This window comes from Myodes glareolus, chromosome 22 (genome assembly GCF_982192425.1).
Source record: "Myodes glareolus chromosome 22, mMyoGla1.1, whole genome shotgun sequence".
NCBI lineage: Eukaryota > Metazoa > Chordata > Mammalia > Rodentia > Cricetidae > Myodes > Myodes glareolus.
The window spans coordinates 47385824-47392001 of record NC_142047.1 but is presented as its reverse complement, the minus strand read 5'-3'; the positions used below and the strand labels follow the sequence as shown (position 1 = coordinate 47392001).

General features: G+C 44.8%; 1 non-coding gene across 1 annotated transcript; it reads right to left on the bottom strand.

Moving 5' to 3' along the window:
* Window positions 1-2649: 2649 nt before the first annotated feature.
* On the bottom strand, window positions 2650-2782 carry LOC125402655 (small nucleolar RNA SNORA51). The gene has a single exon (XR_007232696.3). It is a non-coding gene; the product is annotated as a small nucleolar RNA SNORA51 (small nucleolar RNA).
* Window positions 2783-6178: the final 3396 nt, after the last annotated feature.

Here is a 6178-nt window from a genome sequence, read left to right as displayed (position 1 = left end):
TTGGCTCCACACAGACTTTGAGGCCCTGACTTTTATTGGGTGCATTAGTCAGGGTAATTAACACTAGCTGTTTTAATACACAACCCCAAATCTCAGAGGCTTAATGTAATAAAGGCTTATTCTCGCTCTCACGTGGCCAGCAGTTGAGTTGGGTGGCTCCTTTCGGGGACTCAGCAAGCAGCCCATCTCAGAGTGATTTTATTATCTAATGTGTGGATTTGAATTCGTGCGTGTGTGTAGGGAGTGCTGTGCACATGCCCAGTGGTCGATGCCAGACGTCTTAGTCACTCTGCATCTTGTTTTGGAGATGGTGCTTCTCACTGAACATAGGACTCACCAACTCAGGTAGGCTGACTGACCAGCAAATTGCAGGGATCTTCCTGTCTCTGCCTTTCCCGGGCCTGGATTTCAGTTGATTCCATGTGGTAGAGGATACCCCTTTATGATTTCAGTATGTTTGAATTTGTTCATTCATTTCACGGTGCAGGAGATGATCTGTCTTCACAACTGTTCCCTGGGTACATTGCTGCCCTTGAGTACTCTGTGGATGGCTGTTGGATCCTGTTGGTCCACAGTTATGATGTGTAGCCTTGGCAACACTCTATGGTTCTTTCAATGGTCAAATAGAATAGTGCTGTAGTCTCGAACTGGGAATTGCAGGCTTGTCCATTTCCGCTTTCATTTCTATCAGTTTTTGTTTGGCATGCTTTACGGCTTCGTGAGGGTTGCCATGGGTTAAACAGACTCCTCGGAACCTATTCACTGTATCTTTTTTCAGTACTCACCCTGACAAGGTGATGAGGTCACAAGACTCTGCCCTCATGAATAGATTAAAGACATTGTAATGGGAGTGGGTTAGGTATAGAAGAGACAAATCTACCCCTCCTATTATATTTATTTGCCATCTGATACCTTTAGCCATGACATGTCCCATCAGGAATTCCCTTACGAGATGTGATCTTTTAGCCCTCTAAAAACATGAACCAAATATGCTTCTCTTGCTTATATCTTACTCAGTCTCCGGTCTTCTGTTACAGCAGCAGGAAACAGGTTAAGAACACATGTATATACATCTAGGATTCCCATACATTTTTGGTTGGCCAACCCTTTTGTTCCTATGGAACATTTTGATTCATCCCTGGTAAGCGTTTTTGGTTTTGCTTTAAAGTATATTTAATCTGTTGCTAATACAGCTATTCCTACTCAGCTTTCTTTGGATTCACATTATGTCATTTGCCAATCATTTACTTCCAATCTTACCTATGTTACAGTTGGATTAAGATCTTTCTCACAGCAAACAGTTATATTCTTTTTAAATTTATTGTCAGTCTCTGTGTTGGAGTTGTTTCATTTAGACCATTTATATTTAATGTAATTACTGATCTACTGGAGCTTGCCTCTGTCTTTTTTGTTTCTGTGTGTTCTTTGCTTCTCATTTCTGTCTCTTTCCTAGAACTCTGAGTTACCTGACTATCCTTTAGCCCAGTGTGATATATCTGTGGTCATTCCCAGCATGTCTCTTTGTGTAGGTTTCTCGATGACTGCATTAAATATCACATTTGCCCAAATCACTTCTCATAGTCACGAGGTGCTGACATTCATTAGCTCAAGAGTCACAAAGAAACAATTCCCCTTTCAAGCCCCATTACTAAACTCACCTACTTACAACATCGATATTTCTTCTACATACACTGAAGACCATAATCAACAATGGTTGTTGCCTCAAGCACCAGACATTATGAGAAAATTAGGCTCAGTATGAGAAGACTTTTATGTTACTCGCCTTTTATTCTTCTTATGTGTCTTACATTTTGATTTTCGTACTTTTTTTCTCTTACAATGTTCGGATACATCTTTGATGTTCTCTTCCTGCTTTGGAGAATTCTCTTCAGTCACTCTTTCAGAGTAGATCTACTGGTGACAAAGACTCTTTGCTCTCCTTAATCCTAAAACATCTTCATTCCTCTTATTTTTAAAGGGTATTTTCAGTGAACAGAGATTTCTGAGTTGATAAATCTCTTCTTTAGCCATTTGAAAAGTACTGTACATTTCTTCTTGGGGTCCATGACTTCTGATAAGAAACTAGCTGTTGTTTAGTTTTCCAACTCAAGGTGGGGGTAAGATAAACTTTTTCCTCTGACTCTTTCTAAGGATGTTTCTCCGCCTTTGGTGTTCAAAGTCTGGAGGTGAGTGGCTTGTGTGGTCTCTAGGGGACTGCACTGCGCTGTCCTGCTGAACTTCTTCATTACGAGGGCCAGAATTTGAAAATTTTGAGAGATTCTCGGCCATTTGAAATGCCTTCTGCCTCTTCCCCTGGTCTATGGCGGTGGTGTGTCCTCTTATGGAGGGACCTTTGAGCTTCGCTTCCTCTTCTGGGCCCTTTTCACTCTGTTGTCGTCCAGGTTAAGTTGTTTTTACTGTTCTCTCCCTAAGTTCACTGATGCTTCCTCCTTCCCAGTTTGCTGTTGAGTGTGCCCATTTTAAAATCCCAGTTAATGATGCAGTCACCGTGCTTCCATTTGATTTTTCTTTCTACTTCCATTGTTTTTCTCCTGAGACTGTCTGTACATCTGATGAAACGTTTTCATCCATTTTTTTCCCAGCTTGTCCCTGATTGCTCAATGAAGCATTTTCTTCTTCTTTCCAAATCCATGGATTCCCATTCACAATACAGGCTAGACACAACGGCCTGGGCTTAGGCAAACAGGGGGTGGGTTTACTCTGCCTCCTTTCTATAGAGAGTCAGCATAAGAACACAGCCTGTGGTGAGCATGAGGAGGGCTCCCTAAAGCACTGCCAAACTCCTAAGATAACGCTAATATCTGAGCCATCTGGGTGTTGATTTCTGTCTATGTTCTTTTCTTGTTCTAATTGAAAATGTCCTGGGTCTCAATATGATGAGGGGTGACTTTCATAGTATCTTAAACACCTTCTCTCCCATACAATGAGATTCAGGGACTTAATCTCTTGCCTCAGCAGGCACTGTGCATGCCACACTGATACCATGCCACTTTATCAAACAGGTAAAAGTCCAAGTTCTTGCTCTGTCTTTGGAGATAAGGATGCCTGGTTACTGGCAGATGGCAAGACTTTGGGCTCACCACTATGCCTCTGATTCAGTTAGGATTGCTATTGCTCTGTTAAAACACGATGACCAAAGCAACTTAGGGAAGAAAAGGTTTATTCACCTTATACTTCCACATCATAGTTCTTCATCAGAGGAAGTCAGGGTAGGAACCTGGAAACAGGAGCTAATAAAGAAGCCATGGAGAGTTCGGCTCACTGGCTTGCTCCTCATGGCTTGCTCAGCCTGCTTTCTTATAGAACCCAGGGCCACCAACCCAGGGATGACACTACCCACAATGGGCTGGGTCCTCCTCCATCAACCTCTAATTAAGAAAATACCCTATTGACTTGCTTGAAGCCTGATCTTAGGGAGGCATTATCTCAATTGAGGCTCCCTCCTTTCTGATGACTCTACCTTGTGTCAAGCTGACATAAAACTAGCCATCACAATGGAAACCTTGTCAGCTTGACACACAAACACATCTCTTTTCAATTAGAACCGTTCCTGTCTCATTTATCCTCAAATGGTGCATTTATATTAATATCACAGCATCAAACATAACTTTAAAAGTTCCAGTCCTTACAAATTCAAGCACATTAAAACTTCAATCTCCTGAAAAAAAAAAATCCATCCTCTTTAAAAATCTAGACTCTCTTTTAAAAGTTCAAAGTCTCTCAACTGTAGACTCTGTAAAAATCATAACTAAATTAAATACCTTCTCACTTCAAGAGGGAAGGACCAGAGCACAGTCACAATCCAAACAAAGCCAAACCAAGCCCCTATTATATAAGTAACCCAATGTCCAATGTCTGGGCTTCACGCACAACCTTCGGGGCTCCTCTGAAGGGCTTGGGGTATCTCTCCAATTCTACCCTCTGCAGCACACACAGCTTGACTTCAAGGTCAGACAGGCTCATCTCTGCCACTGCTACGGTTCTCCCATGGTACTGGCATCTACAAAATGCTGGGGTCTCTACTGCAGCTTGGCTGCACTTTCACCAGCAGCCTGTCATAGACTCCCTCCATGGTGCCAACCCTCAGCTTCTCTGCATGACCCTTTCAAGGCTGGGCCCTCAAATGCTACTGAGGCTACACCTTCACCAATGGCCTCTCCTGGTCTCTCACAGTGCCAAACATCAGCTGCTGTCCGTGACCCCTTCGTGCCTTCAAAACCACTACCACCTGCGTAACTCTTACACTATCACGTTCAGCTGCCAGTACAAGGTACAACCCTGGATGCCTCTGGAACACAGCTTCCGTGTGCTGACTCCAAGGAAGCACTTCCCAGAAGATTTCACTTCAACAGTACTAGCATCTTCTTAACCACTGCTAATTTCTCAGCTCCAGGTAACCAGCGTCCAGTGTCCCAGTCAGACAAAGGTCTTATTTTCAGACTTCGGTCTCTTGTTAATCACAGCTGATTCTTCAGTTCCATCTGACCAGATACCACAGAGTTATCACACAGAAGGCCTGGTAGAGTCTTTGCTTCCCTCTGAGATGTCACAAGCCAGGCCTCCACTGTCTGTTTTACTCCAAATCTTCCAAGATCCTATGGAATCTCTCACTGACCTGTCAGCACTCAAGGGAGTTTATAGTTCACAGTTCTAAAGTCCTCCCACAGTCCTCCCCAAAACAGCATGGCCAGGTCTGTCATAACAATATTCCACTCACCTGGCACCAATTTTGTGATGACACACCCTCAGCCAAACCAGCTTTGGAATGAAAGGGCTTATCGACTTAGACTGCACATCACAGTTCACCCTCAGAGGAAGTCAGGACAGGGACTCAAGCAAGGCAGGAACCTGGAGGCAGGAGCTGATGCAGAGACCACGGAGAAAAGCTATTGACTGGCTCACTCCTCGTGGCTTGCTTAGCCTGCTTTTTTAGAGAACCCAGGACCGCCCAGTCCAGAGATAGCACCTCCTGTAATGGGCTGCACATCCCTTATCCATCACTAATTAAGAAAATACCCTAGAGGTTTGCTTACACCCTATCTTATGGAGGCATTTTCTCAGTTGAGGCTCCCACCTTCCTGAGGACTCTGGCCTGTGTCAAGCCAACATAAAACTAGAATACGCAGTGTCGACTGCCACTACTCTGACCCAGGTGGGGCACTGAATCACATTCACTTTGGCAATATACTATGTGTATTAATATGTTTCCCGTTGCTATGAGTAAATACTGGACAAGCAACTACTGAAAGAAAAAGGGTTGTTTTGGCTCGCAGTTTGAAGAGGTACAGTCCATCCTGATGGGGAAGCATGGTCCGTTGTGACTCCAGGAGCTTGAGGAGTCTCCCTCACTTCCTCAGCAAACCAGGAAGTAGAATAAATGGAAAAACTGGTAGTGAGCTGACCTTCCTTTCCCCACTGTATTCAGCTTAGAACTGCAGTCCTTGGAATCAGTGTGGGCCACATTCAGACTGGTTCTCTGCCCTTCTCAATCAAACCACTCTGAAAATGGCCTCATGGACATACCCCGTCAAGAACCCAAGGACGATCGATCAACCGTTACACTGTAAAAGACCCAATATTTTCAGTGTAATTCAAAAGCGAATTCCAAGAATTATCCTGGAAACCCAGCAGTGGTTTCCATTCAAACTGCACCAACAGAAAGGTCTTCCGTCTGCGCTCAGACCTGGAATTCTGACCCGCTCCAGATCCCCTTCACGTCTGTGCTGCTCGGGCAGGTGCTCCTTCTCTGCGACCCCCTGGCAGGTGATGAGATGCTACAGCGCACCTGGAGAGCATGTGGAGGACTTGCCCTAGGCGGGCTAATGCACCCCTGAGACTAGGAAGCCCGTCTGTTGATACACAAGGCCCCCAAATGGACACCGATCAATTAGACACCTTAATGTGGTGACTCGCCTATAGAATGCTCCACAGGTGGCTGTCATTTGAAGCACTCACAAATAGCAGAAAATCCATTCCCAAGCTCGGAGCCTGCTGAGCCTCTGTGGCTTCCAGCAGCTTGCCCTGTACTTTAAGGAAGGTGTTGGTGGCAGCTGTGACATTTCGCATCTAGAAATGGCTGTAGGGGAAGCAAGGAGGTGGCCACGATCATGTGAGATCCCAGCAACACTGAAGGACTGTGTGGCCTCAAAGGCTGCCC